Source organism: Myotis yumanensis, unplaced genomic scaffold (assembly GCF_028538775.1).
Source record: "Myotis yumanensis isolate MYYU_CA2020_CCGP unplaced genomic scaffold, mMyoYum1.0.hap1 SCAF_15, whole genome shotgun sequence".
NCBI lineage: Eukaryota > Metazoa > Chordata > Mammalia > Chiroptera > Vespertilionidae > Myotis > Myotis yumanensis.
In genome coordinates, this window is record NW_027223766.1 from 53,358,630 (window position 1) to 53,375,198 (window position 16,569).

The window sequence follows — 16,569 nt, forward strand, 5'->3', positions numbered from 1 at the left end:
ATTAGTTCCACACTGAGTCCCGAGTGTGCGGGGCTGTGAGCGAGGGACGCCACCTGACACTGCTGGGGTGCCGGTGGGCGTGGGCACGGGCACGCACCTGTGTGTGCATGTGAGGTATATGCACGTGTATATGTGTGAGGCGTCTGCGTGTAAGGTATGTGCATGTGTATACATGTGAGGTGTGTGCGAGGCGTGTGTGTGTGAGGGGTGTGTGCGCAAGTGAGGTATGTGTGGGTGAGGTATGTGCGTGCGTGTGAGGTGGGGGGTGAGGAGCGTGTGTTTGTGTGTGTGCAGGTGAGGTGTGTGTATGTGTTTGTGTGTGTGCAGGTGAGGTGTGTGGACAGGTTCAAGCCTGGGACTGATGGGAGGGCACGGTCCTCTCGTGGCAAAGCCACGTGCAAGTCCCAGCACAATGACAGCCAACAGCCATGGTTGTGAGCTTGACCTTCTGGTCCGAACACGTGGCCCCACGTGCTGAGTGGTGTGGGCTTGATAGAGTTCAGGTGCATGTGGTTGAGTAGGATCGAAACCCGAGAGAATGTTACAACCATCTTGGCCACGCCCTCGCTTTGCCTCGTGGATCTGCTATAAAATAACGACACGGCTGTGGGCGCTGGCGCTCTCTCCATCCGAGGGGGCAGTGTCCCACCCAGACCCAGCGCATTCTCTTGTCCGTCTTTTCTAATCCTTCACCGCCGCCCCCCAGGCTCACCCCTGGCCGTGCTGGCGTGGCACACGTGCGGGCATAACCAGCGTGTGGTGCTGGGACTGCCGAGCTGGGGCGGCTCCCCGGAGGCGGTGGGGCGGGACCAGGAGTGCGGACTCCAGGGAGGGGAGGCGAAGAGGGACTAACCAGGCAGGACCCACCCCTCTCCACAGCATGTGCGTGTGGCTTTAAACTACTCAAGCTCCTTTGTGATCAATGAGCGAAATCACCACCTGGGAAGACCAGTCTGGAAGCAGGTGGCCCTGCGGGCGTCTCCCCAGCAGACAAGACCCTGGTGGAGACGCAGCGCCACCCTCGGCTCTCTGGAGGGCGCCCTGGAGACAGACCCCAGGCAGGCGCAGGGCCACAGGGTCAGGGCCATTCCACAGGCGCCCCGCACACCCCGTGCACCAGCACTGCGTGCAACGTGGCCAGCTGGACACACAGGCCTCGGACATGAGCTGGAGGGACCTGGGGTGCAGCGGGAGCCCAGACTGGGTGGAGGCCTCCGGCAGCTCCCGGAGGGATCTGAGCAGGGGCAGGAAGGAGGCGCCCCGCGGGTCTAACGGGAGGGACAGCAGAGGCCAAGGAGAGGCAGGGCCAGCTGGAGGATGTGACAGTGGGCAACACTTGGGACCTGCCCAGCCACGGGCCCACAATGCAACTGGCCACAGCGGGGCAGCTGGAAGGGACGGTGGGGCAAAGGAAGGCAATGAGCAGCCTCGGGCCCTGAGCGGGGAGCTCAGGGGGACCCCAGCCCACCACCCCAACTTGCAACCTCACTGTGCTGCCTGCACCGTGTGGGCAGCCCGTGTCTGCTCAGCACACAGGGTCCCAAGCTGCCACAGCCGGAGGGGGCCGGAGGGAAGAGGAACTGCCTGGGAGACCACCGGGGCCACGGGCCAACCAGCCCCCAGCCCCCCACGCCCTGTGCCTGGGCCTCACCCTCTGCTTCCAGCTGCCCCCCTCACCCACCGCAGCCAGGGCAGGCCCTGGCCCCTCAACCAGCTGTCCCCACTGGCAGGCGAGGGCAGCTGCAGCGGCCGGGCGGGGGGAGGGGCGGCGGGAGCCTCGCAGAGCCAGGCCAGTCTGGGTGCCAGGAGCCGCCCTGCCCGCCCACGCTCCGGACACAGTCACAGGCACAATGTCGCTCCCAGGAAACCTCCTACTGCGCGGCTTCCGTGGCCGCCCCGGGCTGCCCGCCTCCTCCGGCCTCGTGCCCCCGGCTGGCGCCGGCTCTCCCCTGGCACCGTCCCCACAGCCCGGAGGGAGCCGCCGTCCCTGGGCTGCCAGACCCTGAGCACAGGGCGGCAGGGGCGCGAGGGGCCCTGGGCCAGCAGCACCGCCCTCCCAGCACAGAGCTCCTGCCTCAAGGGGCCCCGGACAGGGCTCCAGGCTGCGCTCCGAGGAGCTGGCTCCTGGGCCAGGGCTGGATGGGACAGGGCCTGGGGGTCAGCCCTCCTGTCCTTCAGGGACCAGGACGGTGACCGGCTGCTTGTCCCACGCCCCACAGCCCGGCTGGGCGCTGTGTTCACTCGCTTCCCCTCCAGGCCACAGGCGACAGGTGAGGCCTGGACACCTGGGTCAGGGGTGGCCCCATGACAGCGTCGGCCTCAGCCCCCGTGACAGACCCAGGCTGGCGGCCCATGCGGCCTGGCCGCCCACCAGGACAGGGACAGACCAGCCCCCCGTGCGAACCACTGCTCGCCGGAGCCGGCCCTCGGGGAAATCTGTTTTCTGATTTTAGAGGAAGTGACCCCAAGATGACGACGCACTCCTACGAGTCGGGGCGGGGGGGGGGGAGGCATTCCCTCATCCAGCTCAAAGCCGGACTTTTAGGAGGAGACGCAGAAAGGGACACCGACGTCCCCCGAGTCAGCAGACAGGACCCTGCCCCTGGCCGCCACCCTCCTCCCTGCCGCCCTCCCCAGCGCTCCCCCACACCAGGCACCCCGGTCTCAGGTCCGCCTCCCACTGGTCCTCCCCTGGACCAGGAGCCACGGAGAAGGGACCACATGCTCCTCACTCCATACAGCCCCCGCCCCCCACAACCCAGCACCCCTCCCTGCCCCCTCCCCCTCCTCGGGAAGCACCCTCAGTGGAGCCGGGGGCATGTGTGTGCCTCAGTTACGTCGCGCACAGACGGGGCAGGCGTGACCACGCGCGACCGCCAGGCACACCCCTCACACAGCTGCGTGGGGGTGGCTGCGCTGCCTCACCCTCCGTCCCCTCAGACGCTGCGACGCCCACAGGAGGGAGCACCCAGCACTCAGATCCGGTGACACACGAGCCTGCTCCACTCCTCGGAGCCACGGCTGCTCCCAGGATGGGGTCAGGGAATCAGAGGGGAGCCCAGAACATTCTGTCCCGTGAGAAAGGACGGGCACACACGGGACCCGCGGGAGAGGCCACCCCGGCTGACTGGGCAATCAGAGCAGGATCACCCCCAGGGTAGGGAGGGAAGGACCATCCCCCCCCCCCCCCCCCCCCGACACACAAGCACCGCAGTCCCAGTGTCACCGGTGAGTAATGCGGGAGCGGGGGCGGCCCCCGGAGCAGACTGGCCTCGGGGAGGAGGATGGAGCGCGACCCTCGCACAGCAGCTGACGCAGGCGGAGCCGCAGTGCCAGGGGAGTGGGCGCCGGTGAGGAACAGACAGTCACAGCCTCCAGCTCCGTCCCCAGGGGCTTGTCAATTACACACGGAAACAGTCACTGCAGAGACTTGGCAGCCGCCACCTTAAGCCAACGTCATCGGCGACGAACAAGCCACCGTCAAGGCCTCCTGGCGCCAGGCACCAGGCCACGGCGGCACGTCTGCGACCCTCCTGCCGATTGCGCCCACCCTCCCGACCCTCCCGCCAAGCGCGTGGCGAGCAGCTCAGACACCAGCTGAGGCGTCTCCTGAAGGCATCGCGTCCGGAAGCAAAGGCCGCAGAGCTGTCCCCACAGACGCGGGGCCCAGATGGCAGGCCTCGGCCCGCCGGCGTGGCTCAGTGGCCGAGTGTCGACCTACGAACCAGATCACAGCTCGATCCCCAATGTGGCACGTGCAGGAGGCAGCCGATCCATGATTCTCTCTCATCATTGATGTTTGTCTCTTTCTTCCTCTCTGAAATCAATAAAATGTATTTTTTTTAAAAGGTATCAGATTCACTCAGTGAAGGAGAGGCGCGTGTCCCGGTGGGAAGCTGGACCATGCCCGGCAGGAGGGGGCCGGCGTGCCCGCACCTCCCCCCGCGTGACTGGCTCGCCCCTCCGGGGCAGCGTGACATGCGCGTCATAACCAGGAGAGCGTCTTCGTGACCCAGCAGCACCGCAGGGGCACTTACCGCGCACGAAGGACGGGGAGCAAGGTCATTCTCCCCGGAAGTGGCAAACGTGGAACAACCTGCACTTCCACCCACAGGACCGCGGCCTCGACCCTCCACCCACACCCACCCTGTTCTCTCGCCCAAGAAAAAGAGCGCTCTTCAGATCGAGAAAGATCTCCAGGTCATTCTGGTTTTAGTCGGGGAAGTAAAAACCAGGCTGTAGAAATGTGTTGTGACGTGACTTGGGAGAGGAAAGGAAATAAAGTGCACTTTGTATGCGGCTGACCCACACGTGGTGGGCTGCACGTGGCTGACCCGCACGTGGTGGGCTGCACGTGGCTGACCCGCATGTGGTGGGCTGTGTGAGCTGACCCGCACGTGGCTGACCCGCATGTGGTGGGCTGCACGTGGCTGACCCGCATGTGGTGGGCTGTGTGAACTGACCCGCACGTGGTGGGCTGTGTGAACTGACCCGCACGTGGTGGGCTGCACGTGGCTGACCCGCACGTGGTGGGCTGTGTGAACTGACCCGCACGTGGTGGGCGGCACGTGGCTGACCCGCACGTGGTGGGCTGTGTGAACTGACTCGCACGTGGTGGGCTCTGTGGGCTGACCCGCACATGGTGGGCTCTGTGGGCTGACCCGCATGTGGTGGGCTCTGTGGGCTGACCCGCACGTGGTGGGCTGTGTGAACTGACCCGCACGTGGTGGGCTGTGTGAGCTAACCCGCATGTGGTGGGCTGTGTGGGCTGACCCGCACGTGGTGGGCTGTGTGAGCTGACCCGCACGTGGTGGGCTGTGTGAACTGACCCGCACGTGGTGGGCTGTGTGAGCTGACCCGCACGTGGTGGGCTGTGTGAGCTGCCCCACACGTGGTGGGCTGTGTGAACTGACCCGCACGTGGTGGGCTGTGTGGCTGACCCACACGTGGTTGGCTGTGTGGGCTGACCCGCACGTGGTGGGCTCTGTGAACTGACCCGCACGTGGTGGGCTGTGTTGGCTGACCCGCACGTGGTGGGCTGTGTGAACTGACCCGCACGTGGTGGGCTGTGTGGGCTGACCCACACGTGGTGGGCTCTGTGAACTGACCCGCACGTGGTGGGCTGTGTGGGCTGACCCGCACGTGGTGGGCTGTGTGAGCTGACCCGCACGTGGTGGGCTGTGTGGGCTGACCCACACGTGGTGGGCTGTGTGGGCTGACCCGTACGTGGTGGGCTCTGTGAACTGACCCGCACGTGGCTACCCGCACGTGATAGGCTGTGTGGCTGACCCGCACGTGGTGGGCTGTGTGAACTGACCCGCACGTGATAGGCTGTGTGGGCTGACCCGCACGTGGTGGGCTGTGTGGCTGACCCGCACGTGGTGGGCTCTGTGAACTGACCCGCACGTGGTGGGCTGTGTGGGCTGACCCGCACGTGGTGGGCTGTGTGGGCTGACCCGCACGTGGTGGGCTGTGTGGGCTGACCCGCACGTGGTGGGCTGTGTGGCTGACCCGCACGTGGTGGGCTGTGTGGCTTACCCGCACGTGGTGGGCTGTGTGGGCTGACCCGCACGTGGTGGGCTGTGTGGGCTGACCCGCACGTGGTGGGCTGTGTGGGCTGACCCGCACGTGGTGGGCTGTGTGGGCTGACCCGCACGTGGTGGGCTGTGTGAACTGACCCGCACGTGGTGGGCTGTGTGAGCTGACCCGCACGTGGTGGGCTGTGTGAGCTGACCCGCACGTGGCTGACCCACATGTGGTGGGCTGCACGTGGCTGACCCGCACGTGGTGGGCTGTGTGAACTGACCCGCACGTGGTGGGCTCTGTGAACTGACCCGCACGTGGTGGGCTGTGTGGCTTACCCGCACGTGGTGGGCTGTGTGGGCTGACCCGCACGTGGTGGGCTGCATGTGAATGACCCGCACGTGGTGGGCTGTGTGAACTGACCCGCACGTGGTGGGCTGTGTGGGCTGACCCGCACGTGGTGGGCTGTGTGGGCTGACCCGCACGTGGTGGGCTGTGTGGGCTGACCCGCACGTGGTGGGCTGTGTGGGCTGACCCGCACGTGGTGGGCTGTGTGGGCTGACCCGCACGTGGTGGGCTGTGTGGCTGACCCGCACGTGGTGGGCTGTGTGGGCTGACCCGCACGTGGTGGGCTGTGTGGGCTGACCCGCATGTGGTGGGCTGTGTGTGGTGATGGATCTGGAATGGTGGCCTTGGGGCTCTGCTCACAGCCCTGCCCTGGGCTTGCTTGGTGGCCTTGGGGCAACACAGTCGCCTGTGGGGCTCTGAGAGGAAAGGACCCCCTTCCCTGCTCTGTGGCTGTGTGGCGACACCCCCAGGGTCCCCACACGTCCCCGCCTGCCCAGCCAGCTCTCCAGCCTGGAGCCTGAAGAGTGAGCTGCAGGCCCCGGGAGCCGCTCCTCCCACAGTGGAGTCCAGGGCCAGTCACCAGCCTCGCCCAGCCACGGCCTCCCTTCCGCTTGGAGCACCTGCTCGGGGCCACCCACCGTGCGGGCAGTGCCACCCTCCCCACGGCACCTGGGTGTGGAGGTGGCCCCAGCCCCTCGAAGGCCCAGCAAACGGTGCTGCTGGCTGAGCAACAATCCTTTCCAACTGCAAGCTCAAGCCCCCGCTGTGTGCTCCTCCTGCCCCGAGCCACAGGGACACAAAGACACAGGTGGCCCAGAAGGAGGACACGGAAGCCCGACTCAGCCAATGACAACGCCGCGAGGGGCCTGCCACGTGAGGCTGTGGCCCTCCCGGCGCCGACCCCTGCAGGACTCATGCCAGCAGGACGGGCAGGCAGGGAGCTAGGTCGGGGCAGAGAGCTGGCCCCCAGGACGGCTCGGGCAGCCGGGACACAGGCCCCGCAGGTCAGCCCAGGGAGGGAGGCGGCGACCTGGGCACAGTGGGGAGTGAGCAGAGCTGCCCCTGGGCAAGGAGAGCAGTGGGAAGGGTGAGCGACGGGGACAGAGCGTCCATCCGGCAACCGAAAGCTTTCCGGACCGCGAACCAGGTGGCAGGGGACCCTCCTCCCCCGCCCTCGGGTTCACGCTGGGCACTGGCGGCAGGAGGCCCGAGGGATGAGCCAGCTCATTGGCGCTGCTCCCAGCCACCGGGTTCCGGGCAGCCACGCCCAGGAAGAGGCTGCTGGCTGGTGGACCTGGGAGATGGGTCTGGGCTGGGGTTTTAAAAAGCTGTCCCTGGCCCAAGACTTGGCTGGAGGGTATGGACCCCGTGGAGGTGGAGGGCAGCCAAAGGCGGCGGGGCCAGGAAGGGGTGCGCCTCTGCCAGTGCCGGTGCCCCAGGAAACCTGACGCCCATCTGCCCCAGATGACACCCCGCCTGCTTCACCACCCGCACCCCCGTGTCCAGCTTCCCAGTCAGTGTAGGCTCAGCCCGCACCCCAGACCACACCTAGGGTCTGGCTTGGCAGACAGGACAGATGTGGACAGACGAATGCCTGAGCATGGCACCTGGCCCCAAACCCCCCAACTGCTTGATTCGGTGACCGGACACGGCCCCACGGGTCAGGGTCAGGGTCAGGGAGAGCCCGCCACAGCCGGGGTGAGCTTTTCCACCCACTGCCACCCGCCTCGCCAGGGACAGGCCGCCCTCCCGTGGGAAACACTCCCAGCCGGACCCTCACCCTCAGCCGGGGCTCCCGGGAGGCGTCGGCCTGGAAGGGAGGCTGGGAATCGTCTTTACACGCAATGACCGACGTCCTGACTCCCAGGCACCTACCCCTCTGCAAGCTCCTCCCAGCGGGCCTCCCGGGAGCAGAGTGGGGATGCCGGGCGGAGCGCTGGGGCAAATCCCGCCAGGTCCCCATGGGCCCATGACTGTTAAGTTACTGAGCCCGGACCTGCAGACACCAGAGGTCAGTTCTCCGCCTCCTCTACCCACCTCAAGAGCAGGCCACGCCCTTCCACCTGGGCAGAGCACGTGGAGCCGAAGGGTCACTCAGCCTCCCGTACCCCGCGAGCAAAGTCCCCAAAAGGCCCTGAGCCACAGTGGCCATGTCTGCAATGGCAATGACATCACCCCCTCCCCCTCCCTCGTGGCTGCAGGATCGGGGACGAGCGGATGAGGGACATCAGTCAGGACCCTACGGCTAAGATGCTGCAATGCTGCCTTGGGGGCGGGGGGCTCACTGTCCCAGGCCAGGGCGCTAACGCAGTCAGGGCTGGGCCACCCTTCTCTCCGGGGAAATCGGAGGCACAAAACAAGAGGCCACCCACCCACCCCACCCCCGGCATGTGGACTGCCTCCCAGGTGGCTGGCATTGGCTGCTCTGGCTGGTGTTGGGCACCTGGCCGGGCGGCCAGGGCTTGGGCTGGCTTATGTTCCCTCCTGTGCACAAGCCTGTGGGGGCTGCAGGGCTGGGCTGGCTGTGTGTCTGCTACCCTGCGGTTTCCCTGGGAGGCTGCTGGCTGTAATTTATTATGTTCTTGAACGTCGGCTTCGTGCGCCGTCACCGGTGACGGTCTCGCTGGCGTTCCGAGGGCAGCCCTCTCGGAGTCGTCTGGTTCCCCCGGCGCTGCCTGAGCGTCTGCTGGGCCCGTGAACAGAGGTGGTGAGGAAGACCCACGGGAGGGAGCAGAGCTGGAGGATGGGCGGGTCGTGGGCATCAATGTGGGTGAGCCCACCCCGGGGGGCAGGGGACAGGATGGGAGTCCAAGGTCACTCCCAGCAGAGGGCCTGGCATGGACCCTCAGGCCGGTGAGGAAACACATGGGACATGCCCGGCCAGCGGAGCTCAGTGGTTGAACGTCAACCTATGAACCAGGAGGTCACAGTTTGATTTCCGGTCAGGGCACACGTCCCGGTTGCGGGCTCCATCCTGTGTGGGGACGTGCAGGAGACAGCCAGCTGATTAGTGACTCTCTCTCATCATTGATGTTTCTCTCTCTCTCCCTCCTCCTTCCTCTCTGAAATCCATAAAAATATTTTTTTAAAAAAACCAAACACATGGGGTGTGCAAGAAACAGGACTTCTGCTCTGCTGGGGCCATGAAGCAAATCGGGGAAGATGTGGCAGGAACCAGACCCCCACCTTCACCTGCAGGAGGCAGGGAAGGACTTGGGGACACCTGCCCACCCCAAACCCACGCATTCCTGTGCCTTGGTACCCACAGGGCCTGCAGAGGAGCAAGCGCCCAGGTGAGTTGCCTGGACACAGGGCGTCCAGGCCAACAGAGGGAGAGAGTTGGTGGTCCGACTAAGGCTGAACTTCCTCCGGGAAGCCTTCTGGGGTTTGCCAATCTCCCACAGCCCTTTGCAATCACGACTTGGCTCCTGACCTACACTGGCCTTGGCAGGCATTTGCTGCGCCAGATTCCTACCAACGACTTACAACTGTGAGGCTGCACACGTGAAAGCCCTGTAAAATGGGCCGCAACAGCCCAGCTGGCATGGCTCAGTGGTTGAGCGTCAGCCTATGAAGCAGAAGGTCACGGTCCAATTCCTGGTGTGGGGCGTGCAGGAGGCAGCTAGCCGACCAATGATTCTCTCTCATCATTGACATTTGTCTCTTCCTCTCTCTTTCTCTCTGAAATCAATAAAAATTTATTTCTTTAAAAGGCCAAAACACTCCACTCTCGACAAACTTCATCCTTATCCTTCACCCTAATACTTTGTCCACGCTTGGGGTGCGGAACCACCCCCAATCCTGCTTCCCAGGGACTGAAGATAAAGCAGAACACGAGCACCGGGCGGCACGGACAGGACATGAAACACTGGAGCGGACAGGAGACGCCCTGCGGCAGGACACAGCAGGGAGAAGCTGGATGGGAGCGGCCGGTGAGGAAGTAACGGACAACCAGGCCCGGCTGCCTGTCGCTGCTGCAGCCAACGGAGCAGAGGCCGACCGGGCTGAGTCCTAGATGAGCGTTTATTCCAGTCCTGCCGGCAGCGCGGAGAGCAGCAGGCCGTGCACAGCCACCTGCTCTGCACCCTAGGCCGGCGGCTTATGGGGTGGACGGAGAAGATGTCAGGGGGCAGGAATGACAGGCGTGGGGAGCAGGCCAGGGGCTGGGGCGGGGGCGGGTGGGGCGGCCAGTGGGTAAGCTTCCCCGACAGTAGGCAGTTCTTGAATGAGGATGGACCGCGGGCTCCGAGGCCGACTCCCAGGCGGGTTAGAGCGACCTTTCTTTAACCAGAACAGACAACCAGGGTTAGCGGGGCAGGAGCGATGCTTGGTGTGTTCCTTCTCAGAGTCCCCGACGGCCCACTTCCGCCCCGACAGGAGGGCAGGCGGAGGGGGGGCTGGGATGGCTGCAGCCGCGCCCCGCGAGGCCAGTGGCCACCACACTGGACGGCGCCGAGTCCCGGGGCAGCGGCACGGGGTGACGAGGGAGGCCCTGCAGGCCCCCCGGGCGGAGGCACGGGTCGGAGTCGCCTGGAGCTCCGCGGCGCCAGGCCCCGGCCAAGCTCCTGGAAGCACCCGGTGAGCCCAACGGAGGAAGAGCCGGGCGGCGCGGAGGGGAGCGCACAGGGCCCGGCTTCCCTCCCCGGCTTGCTCCGCGCTGGGGGCAGGGGCGGGGGTGGGCGCCGCGGCCACGGGGAAAGCGCGCGCCCAGCGCCCCGACACCACGAGCACTCGAACCCCGCTGCCGGGGGAAAAGGGGGGAGGGCAGCCCGACGCAGGCGCCCTCGGCTGGGGCCCCGCCCCGCCCCTCCGCCCCGGCCTCGGACCGCGCGCCCTCCCGGCCGGCCCGCCCACCCGCCGCGCGCCGCCTCACCTGAGCCAGGTCAGCACACGGGCGCGCACCGGGCGTTCCGGGCGGGAAGAGCGGCGCGGGGGGCGGGGCCGGCACCCAAACCTCACGCGACGGCCCCTCCCGTGAGGCCCCACGCCGAGAGGCCACGCCCCTCCCTTCCGGCGTCAGCCAATGGCCGCCCGAGCTGCGGACGCGCCGGGGACATAGTGCACCCGGGACTACAAGTCCCAGGGTGCCCCGCGCCTGCAGCCGGAAGCAGCCTGGGAAGGCGGCCGGCTGGGCCTCGGAGCCCTCTGCCCCTAGCGCCCCAGCCCCTCCCGGCCCTGGGAGGCGGCGGGTTAAGGTCACGGCCCCGCCTCATTCTCCCCATCAGGGAGGAGGTGACATTGAAGGTGAAGTTGGCAAGAGCCAGGCCTCCCAGAACCTTCAGAGGCGGCCCCTCCCCGCTCTGCCTGGGGGGCCTCCAGCCCAGGGCCGCCCCCCCTCCCCCGCCTGCGCCCCCTACCCCCGGGACTGCGCCCCGCGCCCTCCTGGTGGCCGCGGAGGGAGAGCCGGGGCCTGTGTGCCCTCGGGCTCGCACCCTGCGTGCTCATCGCCGAGCCCCCAGGTGAGCCGAGAGCCACACGTGGGGCAGGAGAGGCGCCGCCCGCCCACCCAGGTCCTCCTTGCCCAGCGGTTCTCAACCTTCTGGCCCTTTAAATACAGTTCTTCATGTTGTGGTGACCCCCAACCATAAAACTATTTTCGTTGCTACTTCATCACTGTAATGTTGCTGCTGTTGTGAATCGTCATGTAAATATCTGACATGCAGGATGGTCTTAGGCGACCCCTGTGAAAGGGTCGTTCGACTGCCAAAGGGGTCGCGACCCACAGGTTGAGAACCGCTGTCCTTGCCGGTCATTCCGACCTCCCCGCCCAGGTCACCCAGGTCATGGCGGCCTCCTGCCCCCGCTGGCCGCCCTCCCCTCGGCGGGGCCTGCTGAGCTCCTGTGGCAGAAGCGGGATTGTCACCGCGCCGATCCGTGATCCGTGTCCTGGACCCCTGCCCCCGTGGACTCTCAGGCCGGGAAACAAGGCCCTGCTTCCTCCCGCCATGGGAGTAGGGCGCTGGGCGCATCCCGGCATCGCCCCTGCAGGTGTGGGTGCTGCCCACTGGCCACGGGCTCCTCGGGGCAGCCTTGCGTTTGCCCCCCCACCCCACCCCGGGGTCAGTGGGGTGCCTGGCACACAGTGTGGCCGCAGGAGCAGTGAGGACTGAGTTTTGCTGATTTTTCACAGGTTCCCCAGGTAACGTGGCCCGTGTTGCTGTGTGATGTTGACCAGCGAGGCCATGTTCGGGGCTGCTCTCCAGAGCTTCTCGGAGGAGCTGACAGGCCGCCCACGCCACGCCTGGTAAGGGCTGTGCGGGAGGGTGGCCCCGGGCTCATGGCCGCACAGGGGTGTGTCAGGAGGGGGTGCGTGCTGGAAGGGGCTGGCACAGGCTGCGCACACCCTGGGGTCTGGCCCCCAGCCACTCGAGACCGGGCCCTACGGAGGACAGGAGTGCATGGTGCTGCCCTCGCTCATCGCATCCCCGTGAAGGAGTCTGCCACCGTCCTGGGAATTGGCAGGCGGCTCGTCCTCCATCCCCAAGGAGCAGCGTCTGTCCGTCCCACACGGCCACCCAGGCCTGCTGCCTGGCACGGTGTCCCCCTCCCCCTCCGGGCCACATCTGACCTCCTGTTCACCGTCACTTGTTCATTCAACAGCCTTGTCTTCTGACGTCAGGCGACGTGCTGGGCCTGGGGGCGCAGGACGTTATTCCCGGGATGTTGAAAAGCCTTCCCGGAGAAGGGGCATCTGTCCAGGTCGGTGCCGGCTCTTCCTCCTCCTCGCTGTGTGACCCTGAGGCCTCGGTTCCTCCACAGTGAAAGAAGCACGAAGGCATCGCCCCACCCCACACCACTGACCACCGTGGAACCATTATCTACTGTCACCCACCCACCCACAGGTGATCTGGACCCGGGCTCGGGGTAAGGAGACCACACGCAGCCTCCGCCCAGCTCCCAACATTTCTCAGCCGGAGAACAAGTCCAGAGGCGCCAGCGAAGGAAACACACTGTAATTTGCACCCTCACCGAGAAGAAAAGGGGTGGGGGTCTGGGTCTGTCCCCATGTGGGCGTGGGGTCTGGGCTGGGATCTGCCCGCCCGCCCCCCCCCCCCCCCGCCCAGTGGCGCTGCCCCTCTGGCCTAGGCCCCTGGCCGTGTGGGTGTGCTGCTCACAGCCTCTCCCCGGTGACCGTGGCCAGCGCCAGGGGTGGGAGGCACCGGGCATATTGACTGTATTTGGTGATCATCGCTGTATTTATAGGGCTTGATGGGGATAAAAATAAAGTGAGGAGGAGCCGCGTGAGTCACTGCGAGCGTTTCACAGTGTGGGCTCTGCCTCTCCCGCTGGAGACAGGAGCAGGGTCCCCACCGCCGCCCCTGCGTCTCCTCCCCAGGCCTCCCCGCAGCCAACCCTGTGCCAAGGGCTGTGCGGTGAGGTCAGGGCTCAGGGTGGCCAGGGTTAGGGCTCAGAGAGTGACCAGGGTCAGGGCTCAGAGTGTGACCAGGGTCAGGGCTCAGAGTGTGACCAGGGTCAGGGTTCAGAGTGTGACCAGGCTCAGGGCTCAGAGTGTGACCAGGGTCAGGGCTCAGAGTGTGACCAGGGTCAGGGTTCAGAGTGTGACCAGGCTCAGGGCTGAGTGTGACCAGGGTCAGGGCTGAGTGTGACCAGGGTCAGGGCTCAGAGTGTGACCAGGGTCAGGGCTGAGTGTGACCAGGGTCAGGGCTCAGAGTGTGACCAGGGTCAGGGCTCAGGGTGTGACCAGGCTCATGGCTCTGCGTGTGACCAGGCTCAGGACTGAGTGTGACCAGGCTCAGGGTTCAGAGTGTGACCAGGCTCAGGGCTCAGAGTGTGACCAGGCTCAGGGCTCAGAGTGTGACCGGGGTCAGGGCTCTGCGTGTGACCAGGCTCAGGGCAGAGAGTGTGACCAGGGTCAGGGCTCAGAGTGTGACCAGGCTCAGGGCTCAGAGTGTGACTGGGGTCAGGGCTCTGCGTGTGACCAGGCTCAGGGCTCAGAGTGTGACCAGGCTCAGGGCTCAGAGTGTGACTGGGGTCAGGGCTCTGCGTGTGACCAGGCTCAGGACTGAGTGTGACCAGGCTCAGGGCTCAGAGTGTGACTGGGGTCAGGGCTCAGAGTGTGACCAGGCTCAGGGCTCAGAGTGTGACCAGGCTCAGGGCTCAGAGTGTGACTGGGGTCAGGGCTCTGCGTGTGACCAGGCTCAGGGCTGAGTGTGACCAGGCTCAGGGCTCAGAGTGTGACTGGGGTCAGGGCTCAGAGTGTGACCAGGCTCAGGGCTCAGCCTGCACCCACAGGTGCACCATCTCCTGCAGCCCTGACACCCCGGGCAGGCCCCGTGCTCAGACCCGCCTGGGAGCTGCTGTTAACAGTGTCCCCATCAGGCACCCAGGTCGGATCCCTCCGTGCGCAGGCCGCCTGGGTGCTGTGCGAGCTGCGAGGCAGGTGCAGAGGGCGGGACCCGTGCAGCTCCCCAGCCCTGTCCCCCGAGAATTCGCCTCCCAGCACCTCTAGTCCGTTTCTGCCTGGAGCTCAGGCCCGGGCGCAGGAGGCGGAGGATGGTCCTGGGCAGCCTCCTCACCTTCGAGCCACCTGCAGGCGGGAGGGGCCTGAGGAGCCAGTGCTGGGGGGCCACGCCTGCCCGCACCCCAGAGACAAAACTTGTTCACAAAACCCTGTACACGTTCAGGGCCGCCTCCTCCACATCAGAATGTAGCCATGTCCTTCCGTGGCCGAGGGTTTGATGGGGTCCATCCGGGCTGCGGACGGGGACCCAGCAGGGAAGGAGCAGACCTGGTACATGCAGCCCCGCGCGTCCTCAGCGGCGCTGTGCCGAGGGGAGAAGCCGGCCTCACGGGCGGCCTGTGTGGGCCGTGGCCCGGCAGCTCAGTGGCTTAGAGCATCATTCAGATACACCAAGATTACAGCGGGTTTTGTTTGTTTTGTTTTTTTTTAAATATATTTTTATTGATTTCAGAGAGGAAGGGAGAGAGAGAGAGAAACATCAATGATGAGAGTCATCGATCGGCTGCCTCCTGCACGTCCTCTGCTGGGGATCGAGCCCACAACCCGGGCATGTGCCCTGACCAGGAATCAAACCCTGACCTCCATAGTTCGCTCAGCCGCTGAGGGCACATACATGAAGCAACCAGTGATTGCGGAAATAACCAATCCATGTTCTCCCCGTGCCCCGCCCCCCGCCACCGCATCTCTTCCTCTAGAATCAGCTTTAAAAGGCGGCAGTTAAACTGTGTGACGCCACTGACATGACATCCCCAGAACACAAAACCAGAGCCTTGGACACAGGCTGGGCCAGGGTCAGGGGTGGGGGCCAGGGGTGGGGAAGATGTGACCAGGACAGGGAGCCTGGGGGGCCTCGGGGGTGAGGAGCTGCTCTCGGTTGTGGAGGTGGTTAAACACTAAAACCCTTAGGGCCACACGTGAATCAGTGTTAATTGTCTGCGATGAGGGCCTCAGACCAGGTGACAGGCTTTAGGCGCATTCCTGTGGGCACGTTGGGTGCGGGCAGCGGTGCCCTCAGAGGCACGGGCAGACGGTAACGCCGGGCCCCCAGCACCCCCCCCATTGCTTCCCAGGCTCCCACCTTTCCGTCTCCGCCCTGCTGTTCCCTGTCCCCCATCCGGCTCTCTGAAGGCAGAGGCACCCCCCCCCCCCATTAGACTGGCAGCCTCCAAAGCGATGGAGCCGGTGTTTATGGAGCTCCTACTGTGCGCTGACCTCGGCTGGCCCGCACACACCACTCCCTTGAGGTGCCGGCATTTGCCCCTGTGCGGGCGGGACGTCGGAGGCCAGTGGTGGGGTTTGAGCCCAGAGCGGCCTGTGCCTTGGCCTTCCTCCTCCACCTCTGCCTGGCCCTCGCGTCAGGTCTGCACCGGCTCTGCACCCTCAGAGGCACCGCGGGCCAGGCGGGCATGGAACCAGGGCAGGAACCTCCCGGGTCCCAGCAGGCAGGCCCCAGTGGGGGGACTGGGAGGCCGGCCCTGGCACCAGCCTGCCAGCTCCTCAGGGGCAGCCGCTGGCCTGTGCGGACCCCCTGCTGTGAGAAGGGCTTCTAATTGATTGACACTTTGGCTCCTGATGGCCAGGGGGTGAGAAGGCGCTCAGGGCTGAGCATCTGGGGCGAGGCGAGGAGGGCAGCGCGGGCGGCAGGTCAGGCGGGCGGCCTCTCTGCTGCCACGTGGCCGCTTCTAGCTCAGCAGCCGCCTGGGACCCGAGGGACAAGCCAGATGAGGAAGGACCGCGCAGGGCAGGCGAGGGCTGAGGGTGCAGGGCCGCCTGGCTCTGAGGGGAGCCTCCCCAGGACGTCACCGGGCGAGGACGGGGCAGAGCAGGGGGGTCCCAGGGGAGCCGAGCGGAGCCTGGAACACAGCGCCCACACTTCCCAGCAAGTGAGTCGCTCCCTCCCAGGTGCAGCGGCTCCACGGTCACAGGCGCCGAGGTTCCCAAAGATGCTGGGGGGGGGGGGGGGGGTGACAGGGCAGGGACAGCCCGTCCTGAGGAGGACAGAAGCCTGGGGCGCACAGGGAGGGGCGTGGGGGGCTGGGCACGGTGTCCCTTGGACATGGCGGGCGTGGGACGGGGACCCTGGCTGCCACGCCCCAGGACACAGCCAGCCTCCCGATGGCCCGGCTGGAAATTCGCAGGTAGCGCCTCGCACCTTCCAGAGTGTGAAAAGCACAGCAAGACCTGACACCATCCCAAGGTTTGTTCACGGCGCCGGC

The 16,569-nt window shown here is 66.1% G+C and overlaps 1 protein-coding gene and 1 long non-coding RNA gene across 4 annotated transcripts in view; one reads left to right on the plus strand and one right to left on the minus strand.

Moving 5' to 3' along the window:
- The window catches only part of TSNARE1 (t-SNARE domain containing 1), a 39,425-nt gene extending 28,594 nt beyond the window's left edge, over positions 1 to 10,831 (minus strand). For 2 of the 3 annotated variants that reach the window (XM_070392460.1, XM_070392459.1), the window contains exon 1: positions 10,745 to 10,831. The gene's annotated coding sequence lies outside the window, so the exon portion shown is untranslated. Of the gene's footprint in view, positions 1 to 9,357; positions 9,411 to 10,744 lie in introns of those variants that run through there. The other variant, XM_070392461.1, reaches the window with a different exon arrangement.
- A 160-nt stretch (positions 10,832 to 10,991) lies between these two features.
- Positions 10,992 to 13,103, plus strand: LOC138993296 (uncharacterized). Its single transcript, XR_011468258.1, has 3 exons — positions 10,992 to 11,330; positions 12,002 to 12,115; positions 12,472 to 13,103. It is a non-coding gene; the product is annotated as an uncharacterized lncRNA (long non-coding RNA).
- The last annotated feature ends 3,466 nt before the right edge of the window (positions 13,104 to 16,569 follow it).